Consider the following 14,514-nt stretch of genomic DNA (forward strand, 5'->3'; position numbering starts at 1 on the left):
CTATGTTCCATGAAGATATTTTGTAAATTTCCTACCGTAAATGTATCAAAATCTAATTTTTGATTAGTAATATGCATTGCTACTTCATTTGGATATCTTTAAAGGCGATTTTCTCAATATTTTGATTGTTTTTGCACCCTCAGATTCCAGATTTTCAAATAGTTGCATCTCGGCCAACCATACATCAATGGAAAGCTTATTTATTCAGCTTTCAGATGGTACAGAATTCTCAATGTCAAAAAAATTGACCCTTATTTGTGGTCCTGGGTCACATACCTGTATGTGACTGGAAATAGAAATCTGACCCCTTCAAGACAGAAAACACTAATGTTAACTTCATCTCTCAGCACCCTAGTTCACCCAACCAAACTACAGACCAACAAATAAATTAAATCCATCACCACTAATCAGATCAGAGAAGCTGTCTGATTTTAAAACATACACACACATATATATACACATATATATATAAATAATACACATACATTTTTTTAAATAAAAATACATACTGCTTAGTTTTACTATATTTTTATATGATTAATAACCATTATTATTATTATCATCATCATCATCTTCCCCTGCACTATTAGTTTAGTGAAAAAGTGTGGAAAACAGTAGTTCATCATTTTCAATATCAAAGTAAAATACAGAAAAATAAAATTAGATTAACTTCTAAATAACAAAAAGGTGCAAACAATTATCAAGTGCTCAAAAAAGAAATTGTTTTACATACATCATCCAACTCTAGTGATAATTAAAAAAATAAAATAAAATCCTAACACTGGAAATGATCAGAACCAGTCACACATTTGGGTCGCTACTTTTGATTGAGAACAAAGCATATTGGGATATCTTTCTTGAGCAAAACCACTTTGATATTCTATTCGTTCTTGATTAGCAGAACGTGTCAAGACCACGTGAGGAACCCTTTCACCATCTCATTCCTCTTAAATCATAACTTCTATTAATTACAAGCTACTTAGCTCTGGGTCTAGCGCTCTTCCTTCGCTCTGCACCGAGCACCGTATTCCCTTGCGGACAGCGGAGAGAACACTGATCAAATGAGAAAAGAGAGAGAAGCAGAGAAATTCTTCACATATTCACTCTAGGGCTGGCCACGTGCCACGAAAACACTCCAGAGGCCCTTTCAGCACATGGCCGGTGGGAGGACGGTGGGGGGTGGGGGGGGGTGAAGAAGAGAAGGGAAGGAGAAGTAGGAGGGCTGGTTAATATTCTGACAGCACAACACGGTCAGGCTGGATGCCGCAATGAAACTACACCAAATTTTTAATGTGCTGCCACTGGCCAACAGGAGTAGGGAAACTGCACTGTCCTCTAAACAGCCCCAGAGGACCAGCAGCACACATCTAGCTGTGGCTAGATAAATGACAATCTTAATTGAACCAATGGTAATCGGATCATGCGCAAGCAAATGCATCATGAAGACAGAATACTGGCTACCTGACAAATAACAACTAGTACAATACTGGTAAATACTCTGGATCATTCTATGCATCTGTCTATGACACCCTGTTAGTCTTTATTAACCTTCTCCGGGAGGGCTAACAGGTGTGAGAAGGTTCTGCTGTTGATGGCCTGATGAAAGGCAAGGACCGGTTGTCTGATGTTGACTGAGGCTCACCTGTTTTGCCCACTGGTGCAAGTGTGTTTGGGATTGACACAAAGACAGACAGAAAAAAGACAGCTGAAGCACGTTCAGCTGTTTTACAACCTTCAATGCTGGCATATCAATGTTGGTAACCAATTTAATGAGATATGTAAGAAATTTTGGACTGTTAAAGCTTTCGTGTATATTATATATGTACACAGACCGTTTCATCATGCGCACACTCCTGACCCGAAGTCAACTTCTGGTCTGCGTTTGTTTATCGGTCTGGCTAGTGGCGCCGACTACAAACGCAGTTAAAGTAAAAGTGATGAGTAGACTGAAGTTGGGCTCAGGTTGTTGTGCAGTTGGATATGTTTCCCATACATTTACTTATTTGTGGCGAGCCGCCACAATATCAAAACTGACCGCCTAAAATAGATCATTCAAAAGGCTTTGACTTCGTTGAATAAATGAGCACTGGAAACCGACTTGTCTTCAGGAAATTTTTGATGTAATTTTCATTTCATCTTGCATGTAATGCCGGATAGAGCAGCATTTGTGAGCTCAGCGCTGCTTTGTGTACAGCCGTTGCTGAGAAAACCTCTTTCTCTGCCGCTACAAAAGCGCCTTCTTGCTGGCAGAGAATGAGTTTGCATTCTCAATGAGCCCCAAAATATTTTGCTTGTTATCAGAAATAAGCTACTTTAGAGGGACTTTGCTGTTTATTTATTCTTTGTGGAAGTCTACCAGAAGTTACGGAAGCGTGCATGCGCAGTAACGTTTACGTTGTTGCTGTTGAAACAGTTTCTCGCTCCCTAATGCGTGCGTGTGTGTGCACGCGTGTATATGTATATGTATATATATACACACATATACATACAAAAAAAAATATTTATTTTTTGCATTATGGTAATGGAATTGCAGGAAATTTTAAAATAAAAATGTATATCTTAATGCATTTTTTTTTTATATTTCTTGGCAACAAAAAAAATGTGACATGACATTCTCCCAATTTAGGCTCTCTCTTCTTATCCTCAGAATGGTGCACCTTAAAGAGGAAGGGGTGCACCTTGAAGGGGTAGAGTATGTAAACATGCCCCTCTGTTAGAAGTAGTAGATAAGGCAGGTGCAGAGTGTGTGACACTAACCTCAGCACACACCCAAACCCAGCACACACCTGGAACAATAAATGAGGAAAGAGGTCAGAAATCCCAGTACCAGAAGTAACGTAACAACCCACAGGCTACAGGAAAACAGCAAGAAGAAAAACACTCAGAGGTAATAAAGACGACGTCTGCAGGACAGCTGCTCTCTCTCGGACAGATGGGTCAACATAGAGACCACCTGTTCAGTACATTCACACTGAGAGATCCCCAAACATAGACCAATAGGAGCAAAAGGGGTTGGAAAAGGGTGAGGACTCCGTGAAATTCTAAATTAGAAATGCACTCATAAAGAGATGCCATGAACTGCATGGATGAAAGAATGGATGTTTTTATTGAACCCCAAAAGATAAGAAGAAAAAACATGGACCAGAAAAGTCAATTACAAAACTAGATAACCCTCCCCAAAAATATTCTGAAGAAAAATGAAGGACTGCGCCTTTGCAGAAAAGACACAAACACTACTCCACCAACCTCTGCAAAGCCTTGTGTTTCTCAGTCACAACATCTGTTGCAATAAGGGTCTTTAAACCCAGGGCTGACATGTGCTTGTTTCTGTCCACTGGTCAACCACAGGACACTGTGTGTGTATTCATGTAGAGAATTAAATAGTGCATACAGAAATTCTCCACACTTACCGTTAAAGATCAACACTAAAGCTACTCCTCAGAAAGAGCAACAAAAGGTACTGGCTGTTCTATTCATTTTGCGGAAACTTATATAAAACAATTCAGAGACAATAATGATACACATTTAGCTGATGTACTAAAAGTAACACTTTGATAAAAGATAACCAGCATGCACAAAAGAAAAAACAGTTGGGAGGAAAGGACATCAGATTCTGGCGGAAGAAATGGCTGTCGTCATGAACAATGAATTCAAAAAACGTAATCTTGATTTTCTTAATCAGATTTTTTTTTTGTCCAGTAGAAATTCTTTAAAAGAAAATTAGTTTTAAGCAAAACTGAGTAAAGTGAAACTTATTTTCAGAAGCATTTTCTTTCCCAAATGTCAAATTGTTTCCTATTTAAGCTTCAAACAAGTCATAAAACAATACAGAGAAAAATACTTCATATGTATTCTCTGAAAACAAGAATCAATATCATGACAATTTTGCTTCAAGTAGATTTTTCTCGGTTTAACGATGTTTAGATAATTTAACAGAGCTGACAAGAGGGTCATGGTTTAAAGCACATTCAGAGATAAACTGAAGGCAGCTTCAAGTGGAACTAACATTTCTTAATACAATGTCCTTACAACAGTTATTTTGTAGAAAAGTGCTGAAATGGGAAAAAAAAAAAAAAAAAGGAGATCTTATAAAAGGTCAAACCTTCTAGTCAACAATTTCACAGTGATAACATACACACTGAGACACACCAATAATAAAGATAATTCCAAAGATAATTTACCCCACAAAAACCTCTTACAAATTTAATGGCATATCAGCCATCCCACTTTTGAACTTTGAAGATGATCCAAAAAAGGCGGCGGCGGCACCTTGAAGATGATCCAAATTTCATTGGGAAAAATTTTGAATCATTTCTTACATAAGCAGGCAGTGACATTAGCACAGTGATTCTGATTAGGACATGGGTGATGCTGTTTTTTTGTTTCAGGGATGTTCTCTTGGCTTGTGTGCTGTGAATGGCACAGCTTGAGGTGGGCAGACGGGATGCTGGGTTCATTCGTGCAGCTGGATTAGGGCTGTGCTTACAGATCTTTTAGCAGCACATGGAATGACACGGAGCTGCTGCATGGCGTACAGGCTGAAAGATCATGTGAAGCTTCTTAGTGGTGGCATATTAAATAGGGAACGCAGATGTATCCTTTACATTCAATCTGATATTGATAAAAGGCAGCAAAGAGGGATTAAAGAAATACTTCACAAGCTGACATTAATGGAACATTCAAATACAAGAAAAAAGTATTAGAGCCAACTATGCATAAAGAAAGAGGACTCTTGTACTTGTTCAAGTAGGCAATTTTTGCCAAGTTGCAAAGTGGGATATAACAGCTATCTCATCCCCAAATTTGGCCAAACTTTCAGGCAGTTTTTACTGTTTTTGATAAACACTCTTCAGAATCCAGAAGTTCAGTTAGAGGAGTCCTCCACTCCAGGCTCAGGACTGTTTTGTTAAACGGACACAAAAGCCAGAGAAGGTTTTACAGCCAGTGTCCAACAATTCGGTATCAGGGTCGAGCTCTATTGTTGCACACACAAAAGGGAGATGTTTTATTCACAATAGCAGGGCACTACATTATGTAGGGCATCGGGGGCCTGGCGACAAGGAATGCAAACCGATTGCCTCTCAACCTTCAAAGCTTCTATCAATCGTGCAGCTTTGGATTCTTTTGTTTATATTAACACACAGCAGTGCATCAACAAATTCCAATTTCATTCAATGCTGCCAAAGCATCCTAGTTGGATATCATGTGGTAACTAAATTGTTACATTTTGTGAAGGAAACGTGCTTGTAATTAAATCGGGTTAGCAACTCAAGGCATTATTTTAATTCTAAAGTCCTCTAAGGTTATTTTCACCATAACTGATAATTGAGGCACAAGATGGTGTCAGTAGCGTTTGTAGGAAACGAGGAGTGAGCCTGTGGTGTGAAATGAGAGACGTGAAACGCTACGTTGATTTCAGTTATATATGCTATTGCCATGGATGTTGGGGAGTATTAGGAAACATCTGACTGTCAAATGCCACAACTGACCAATCAGATTCAAGAACTCTAAAGAGCCGTGTAAAAAGTGCTGATGTTTAATACTGAAGGATTTTGAAAAACTTGATGGGATAGCAAGGATTATTTTTGCTGATAAAGACGGGTCCTTATCCGAGTCGTTTTTGAGATAGCTGTACAACTGTGCAAACTCATCAGAATTCTGTGTTGTGATAACATTCACAGCTGTTTCAACACTCTACACATTAGAGTAATTATCCATGTCCTCCTCCGCACAGCGAAATGCAAGCACCACACGCTGCCCCTTAAGCCTCTTACAAACCCAAACTTCACATCGAAAAAGTGTCCTTTTTTAGCGACAGCAGCCTAAAGGGAGAGTGCCTGCCGAACAGCAGTTCCAGCTACAGGAACAGCTTCACAAACACAGAGGGACTGGGGTAGAAAGGAGGCTGTTGGACGACAGTAACGAATCCATCGCTTGCTGTTGTGCTGCGTAGCATGCCATCTTGAAAACAAGATGAGGGATGCTGGCCAGATTTCTAAACTGAACGCACCCACACACACAAAACATCTCATCTTTATTTCAGATGCTGTTATCTGTTCGAAGTGAAAAGGGCTTAATATTGGCGCAGAGATTTTGAACGGAATGCAGACACTGGGGATTCTTGTTGGTTGGCGTCACTTAGAGGAGAATCATTTGTCCATCTTGCAGAAAAATCCAAGCAGGTTGTAGATAGGGATGCAGCCAGAAGGCCACAGAGCGTGATGAGCACCACACGCTCTCCAGTCGTGAAGGCGTCCAAAACGAAAGGCCTGGTTCCTCAAGGGGCTCGGTTGAGTGCCAACAGTCTGTGTTAGACGTTGGTGCTGCTACTTCAAGTCTGTCCATGTTTGCCTAGAGTAGTTAAATGAAGGTGAGAACTTCATGATATTAATGGTTGAGGTTTGCGAGGCTTTTTTTAGTCCCATTTTTCACACATTATTTCCTTGCCTGAAGTCAAAAAAACTCAACAGGCCCAACATAAATTTTCCAGCCAGAGCTGTTGATTAACGGATGCTGATTGATTGCAATTTAACCACCAAGAGTTGGAAAACTGTCGCATTGTCCCTTTCATAGGAAGTACAGAAGAGCCCCAAGGCATCAATGCATACTGCAAAATATTTGGAGAAAGGGATCACGAATAAGAAAGGCTAACCAACATGCTTCTGCTATTTTCTTGTTAATCAATCCAGCAGACTTGGCACATGTAAAACTGATAACCAACTTCCTCATGAGACATAAGCACTGGTCATGTATCAGTTACCATAAGTAGTTTTTCAAAGTGGGATTTTTTAGAACTTTAATCGGAAAATACAATGTCAGTTGAAATGCATCATACAAACGAAATGCACTAAAATTAGACTTATTCCTATAGATCAGGGGTGTCAAACTCAGTTCCTGGAGGGCCGCAGCCCTGCAGAGTTTAGTTCCAACCCTCCTCCAAACAAACCATGTAGTTTTCAAATAAGCCTAAATGACATGATTAGCTGGATCAGGTGTGTTTAATTAGGGTTGCATCTAAACTCTGCAGGGCTCCAGCCCTCCAGGAACTGAGTTTGACACCCCTGCTATAGATTATAATATTAATTTGGACAAAAAATGCCCAGAACAAAAAAAAAAGCAAAAACAAAAAAATGCACATTTCTCATTAAGAGAACAAATTGTGGTTGACGCAGCATATGCAGTTAGTTAAAGGGGAAATAACGCAATGGTTAAATGATGCATTTCCTTTAGGGTAAAAAAAAAAAAAGACAATGGGTCTTTCAGTTTAAAGATAGATCACTATTAGCCTTTCTGATGTGTGTAAATAATATCTAGACAGTAGAAAATCATTCTTAATCATTTTACAATATGCATTGATTAAGGTGAAGGCATTTAAGGCACTATAAATACTGAAGAAAATGCATTTCGTGGCCAGACTCAAGAGTGCTATGGGCAAAAGCTAAAGCCTTTTTCCAATGAAAAATCCAAAATAATAGCTCAAAGGTAGCTGCTTACATGGACTATGAACAGGTGCTCACTGTGAGTACTACAGAATGCAAAACAAAGGAAGAAATGTAAGGAAACAATGTAAGCAAAATAAACCTAAGAAAACTAAACATATGGTAGATAGATAGTTCCTGCTACCTCTCAACACTTAGTGTAGAGTCAGCCAGGTGCATAGAGAAGAGGAACTTGGGTACACGCAGAAGCAGCACATATTTATTTTGGTGCCCATATTAACAGGTTACGGTCCACAGTGACCACACAAGCAGTGTGCAAGAAGAGTTTCAGTGCTAAGCTTATTTTTACCATGCTTTGTGTTCTAAAATTAGCAGAAAACACTTTGAGCTCGCATAAACCCCAAGAAGAATAATGCAATTTAGGCTATCATGAAGAAACAAAGGAGCAAATAAAGGTGTGTTCACGCCATATCAGAATTCCCGTAATTACGAGATTCCAACTTGTAAAAAGCGTTGATGTCCTCATAGAACTCTTAATTACAACTTGTGAACTGGGAGTTTTCTGAGAGCTACGACTTGTACCTTGTGACCGCTGTACCACCTGACCACTGCAGGCTCTGTTTAGATGTTGATAGTGTTGCCATAGAAAAGCATAATTCCGAGTCCTAGGAACAGAGTAGAAAGGTCACGTGTTGTCATCTCAAAATTATGGTAATTACGATATGGCGTGAAGGCAGCATAAGTCAGTGACTCATTTACAAGTCAATTATTTTATTTTTAGTTTTTAATTCATTGACAAAGTATCAGGTTTTGCAATATTTCAACAAATCAGACAATTTATGCAGTTTAGATTTTGCACTTTATGACAATCAAGTTTATAATAATTCTCAACTGCCAAGTCAAATTATTCATTTATGGCAGTAATACAAAGAAAAACAATTTAGTAACCCAGAAATTGCATTATTTTTGCTTCACTTATGCACCAACTGCATTAGCAATATTATACAGGCCTTAGATAGACAAAAGTGCTGTGCTCTGCTACCTGACAACATGGCCTTACGCAAATGCAACAGGAACTGTAGTGCATCTAAGACACTATCAAACCGATTCATAACAAGCCTATTTTAAACACTCTGGAAGGCTTATTGGCCTTAAAGTGGCCATAAAGCATCTGGGAGACGGCGCGGACATAAGAGGTAATCAGAATCACTCAACTTGATGCTTGCCACTGAATCTGTTCATTGAAAATCCAAACTGCAGAGAGCCATGATAGAAGGTGTGATCATCCCTAGCAAAAATAAAAGAACTCCCAAAGTTACTGAATTTAGAAGAGCAGCAACGATAAAGGATTTGTGAAGACAAATCAAATGGAGCATGGAGCAATTTGTTCATAAGTGACCTACAAAGCCGTAACAGACTGTTAGATTTCACATTCACATGCAGATCTGGAGCTAACAGGCTTTTTTTCTCTAAACTCAAGGAAGGGGGTCACAAACATTTTATGACTAGTTCTGTCTGATGGCAACAGACGATCCAACAGATGTCTATGACGGAGACGGAACTAGATCAAAATACTGTTCCTAAAACGCAGATCAAGCAAAGACAATGATAATACACCACCTGATTCAATGCTCATCCGTCTACCCAAAAGCAAGTTTCATCTGCTATAGCCCTTGAAAAGTTTCAGGGTGACTGTGGGCTAAAAATCGTGCTTCAATGTCTCATTGACTAACAATGAGTGTTGGGGGAAATTACACTGTCAATTATTATTATGAATATTGCCTGCAAATGTGCCATCACGGTTACATGTTGCCAGAATAATAATGGAAATTACATGTTAATGTTCCATTTGAGAGGCATTTTGTGATAATCAAGGAGAAAACTGAATTCAGCAACACTGTTCAAATCAATGTACGTGGCATTACAGGAACATAATCTAAGCAAGTATATTGCAATAATATAATGTAATGCATACTTTGTGAGTGCAGCATTGCATGTAATGAAACTTAGTCCATTACAGTAAGAAAATGATGTCAATCCAAACCTGCTTTGGTACAATCCAAGCATAGATATTCAATGACATTATGAACTCGCTTTAAACAAAGTACAAATCAGTGGTAATCCACTATGATTAAATGCATTCTTGATTGCTTTTGCTTTATCTAAATTCCTCTAGAAACAACATGGGGCCTGTGGTAAGCGAGGAGTGCAACAGGATGAGTCTGAGCCACTGACGTCAAAGATAAAGAACTTTCACAGAGAGCTCTGTATCTAAATGAGAGATGAAATGGAAAATATAATGGGTGACAGGGTGTAATAGAGAGAGATAGTGTGTCTACCTCATCTGCCCCCCACCCTGATCTCTACCAAAGAGAGTAATTACATAAGAAGAAAAGGAAAGGAAAAATTTTAAATGGCCCCTTCAACACAATTGTGCTCACATATTATTCTATTCTGATTAGGCATGAATATTCTGAGGGGGCTTGAGTCCTTTCTAATGGCAGATAGCTACAGCAGGAGCACACTGATGAATTCATACAGACACTTTCACCTCTACAAAGCCCTGATTGGGCCTAAAGAACAGAGTAGCCTGATTTGAATTTGCTTAAACAGTCTGAAAAGATGCTCAAGACAAAAGTTGAGTTGATTCTGATCGACTTCAGTTAACATGCACTAATGAAAACACATGACCCACATTATTCAAGTGCATTCAACCAGGCTATCTGTAACTTGAAAGGCACTTTCATGATCTCTGAACCAGACAGCAGCGTTACTGACCTGGCCTTCCTGGAATTTTGGAAAATTTGGAACAAGTCTTTCAGGTGGTTGATTAAAGTTAGTTACTAGCCTCAAATATACATTACCAGTCACAAGTTTGGACATACTACTCATTCTTTACTAAGACTTTCCCCCACATTTAAGGAAAAGAGTGAAATCACCTATTTAACAACAAAGATGGAAATTATACTTTTTAACAGCATTGAAGGAGTTCTTATGATGGTCACTTGTTACTTTTCATTCAATAATAGGACAAATTAAAAAAGGTAAAAACTAAATAAATAAAATTAATTTTGTAAAATAGATAATGCATGGGTAAGTACTTTTTTTAAGACCACAAAAAAAACAAATGTGTTCAAGTGTCCAAACATCTGACTGGTAGTGAAAAAAATTGTAAAAAAAAAAAAAAGAAAAAACTGAATCCAAGCTAAGCAATGGATTTGATTCACAGAAAGGTTGCTAATTATATCAGGTTCCTTCCTCACACACATAATAAACCTACGGTCGTGTCACACAGTTAAAAGCTCGACACTTCCCAACACATGCTTGTGATGAGTAAGAGGGAACAGCCTGGGTCTAAAAATCACACAAACCACACCTGTTATGGCTCACAAACATGAACATTCGCCTCCGCTCAATCACCCTCCCAAGTGAGAGACGATCCTGTTTTTGACACAAGAGGCAACCCACATACATCTGAGGTGCTTTACTATGCAACACCACGGTTCGTGGGAAGACCGGCCAAATAATACAGAAGAGATTAATCTAAACCTAAGGGGAAGGTTATGTCACATCATCCGAACTCTGCTTTAAGGCCAGCTCCTTTCTGCTGAAGGCTGCCAACAGCTGGCTCTTTCTTCGTGTGTCTTCAGTGGGAGTGTGGGAGGAAATACTTAGTGATTCTGATAATCAAAGCAAGGCTTGAACATTTTAACACATGCTCTCACAAGATCACCAGACACTTGGAACATGCCTACAATACAATGTAATGCAATGAATCCAATAGTTATCAGCGAAGAGTCTAGTGCATTTTAGTGTATAACAAATGAAAGCCAACCGTCACCACATTAAAAAAAAACAGCAATATTTCAATCTAATAACAGAAGGGGGAAAGACTGATTAGAAATGGCATCATCATATGAAATTAACCCAATGTGTTAAAAAACTCGTATGCTTCTTTTCTTTACAACATTAACAAAAGTGTCAAAGTTGTCACATGCACTCAACTATGCTTATATAATGAATCCCAAACAAACAGGATTTCTCGAGTTTAGTGCATTGCAACACTTGCCTATTTACATGATTGTTCAAATTGAAATGCACATACGTGCATGCACGTCTTTTCCTCACACCCCATATGAAGTATAATGCAAGTATGAAGCAGAGCTTAACCTGATTTTAATAATTGGTCAATTTAGCTGTGAAAATTTGAACGATTGATTTTAACAATACTATCAATTCCAAGACTAATGCGAAGACAATCTACATCATGAATCTAATTTATTTAAAACAACTGTTTGTTTATGAATTATTTATAGGCAGTGCGCAAATAGCGCACGTACAAAATTTTCAGCTCTCTCTCTCTATGTCTCATAATCTTGATTCCCTGTGGGCTGAAATTAAACGAGATTTTTCTTACCTCATGGTGATTTCCGCGCTATATGTTCGGTGTTATATAATTTCAGAGAGTTTACAAAGTTCGCGCTTGATCACAAAAGATATGAATGAAACGCCGCAGGACCAGAGATAGTTTGTATCCCGCAAAGTAAAAAAATAAAAATGAAAGTAAATAAAAAAAGAACTCGGTCTACATGATCTACCGCATTGCACCGCTTATGTGGATGCTGCAGCACAAAAAAAATGTAAGTGAGAATGTAATTCTCTGTTTGGTCTTGCAAGCGCCTGATCTTCTAATAGCGGCAACGTGCCGCTGGGATCCCCTTCTACAGCCACAGCAGCGACGCAGAGCTTTAGTGGGGTACGTCACCACGCAAGAGACGCACAGGCCACGCCCCCGTACGCTAGTTTACATATGTAATTTTTGTACAAGAATACATAAGTAATCTTCATAAGTAAAATGGAAATTAATAAATCATTCAACGCAAATTAGAAGTCAGTATTAGATAAATATATAAATGGCAATATCGTTTTTTCCCTGCAAAAGGAAAAAACTAAAAACAATATTTGATAGCGCATTTGGTAATATTTATTTATGCCTTCACCCATATTAAAATGCTTGACAAGTGTATGTCATCTGACTATGATCTGTCTGCTGTCACCTGTTCATAAAGACAGCCAATGGTGTGCTCGCTTTGATGGCAGAGGTAAAGGTAGGGATTTTGATTTTCCTAACCTACATGTGTGCATTTTAAGATGTTTTAAGCCTCATAAATTGGATAATAATATAGGTTTAAAACCAAGTCAGTGGGCAGTAGTAGCATAAATTATTTTTCAAGATTTATCGACAGATTCTTAAGCATGAAAATCAGATTAAATGTTGCAATGAATGATCCACGCTACAAACTAGAAATAGAGAAGATATAGTTTGTTTGTTTATTAATTTAATAAACTCAGTTATAATTATCCTGGTAACCTTCAGTAAAATCTTACTTTTACACTTTTACACTTTCACACTGATAGAAATTAGTCTTTTCCAATAAATCTAAACTGATTTTTACATTTTATGGGCATTTTTACCTTTATATAAAGCCATTTTTTCTAAAAGTGTCCATTATCTTTTGAGTCAAATTCTTACATTTAATCAGTTTAGAATAAGAATAAGACATTTGGGCTGTTACCAAGCAAATGAAATCAACACAAGAGTCATCTTAAGTGGCATTTACACACTGTTTAATGCAAGACATAAATGCATTTAACCTGCAATTACAAATGCATAAATAATGTTTTGATATATTGATATTTGAAATGATTTAAAACTTTAGAGAAAGTCGAAATGTGAAATTAAAACCGCCAGTAGGTGGCAGCAAGTCATGTTAATAAGTGAGTCATTGTGATTGAACCAAATCATTTAAACAGTTTTTAAACGAAACACCGTCATCTTGCTCAGAGACGCAAACATTTTTGGGCGAAATAGAGCAAAAACAGGCAATATGGTGTCTAAAACGTAAGTCTCTTAATTAACTTATTGTTTATTGAGCTGTTGTAAAAAATCAATATCACATTTGTAATCATGGTAATTTTTGGAGAAAAATGGCACTCTTCATATGAAATTGATTAACTATATGAAGTATACATTTTATTTGTCTTTAAATATACATTTTCTGCCCCTGTATCTTGAATTTGATCATTCTAAATGCATTTTAATAGACTGAATCATGCAGTGAAAGAAGGCACTCTAAATGCGCGTGCACTAGTGTAGACTTCACGTAATGTACGCGTGCACTCTAGGGGTGTTTTGAATGGTTTTTGCAAAATACTCAATAATGTCAAATCGCACATCATTAAAACAACAATTAAGATATTATCGCAGACGATATATATCGCACACCCCTACCGCTGAGGCATCTCAGATGAGATTATCTGTTATCTTGGCTTTTTACCCTGCTGAAAAAACCAATAGAACCCTGCCCAAAACACAATAGAAAATGTAATGTTTTTAATGGTTATAATGGGAATTGTATTGGTTTTAATGGAAACTATAATGGTGTCTACTGGTATGTGATGGATTCTATTGGTGGGATTTTAAATTCCATTAAATTTTTAATGGAAACCATTAGAATTTCTGTGATGGTTTCTATTGGGCTTCTATTGTTTTTTTAGCAGGGTATCCTTGCAGCACCAAAGCATAATTAATTTAAGGTAATTATTTTACAACTTCTGTTATTGGAAAAATACCGAGGTCCGGACCTCGGGGACCTCAATGGTGGGTACGGCCCTGGGTAAGGGATCTGATGGTTCATCACAAGTGTTCAAACCGTGTGACTTGACTTAACACATCTCAGTTACTAGATCAACTACCATTGTCACTCATGCATCTCCGATTCTGAACTGTGGTACTTACATGGGAATAAATATGTGGCTTGGGTATATAACTGAAGGCAAAATGAAAGGGATATCATTTGGAATACAATTTAAAAATTTTGTGCAATGCAACTTTTCAATAGTCTACACTGCCATCTACTGGTGCACTCATAGAGTTTAGTACACGTGCTTATTTGAACAAAACATCCTCATGCTGTAGTCTCAAGACCCCAAGCCATTGCTTTTTAGACCATATTTAGTGGTTAATACAATGTTTAAGTTATGCATTCTAGGTGTAATGTACATCTTTTTAAAA

The sequence above is a fragment of the Onychostoma macrolepis genome, chromosome 20 (assembly GCF_012432095.1).
Source record: "Onychostoma macrolepis isolate SWU-2019 chromosome 20, ASM1243209v1, whole genome shotgun sequence".
In the NCBI taxonomy this organism is placed as follows: domain Eukaryota; kingdom Metazoa; phylum Chordata; class Actinopteri; order Cypriniformes; family Cyprinidae; genus Onychostoma; species Onychostoma macrolepis.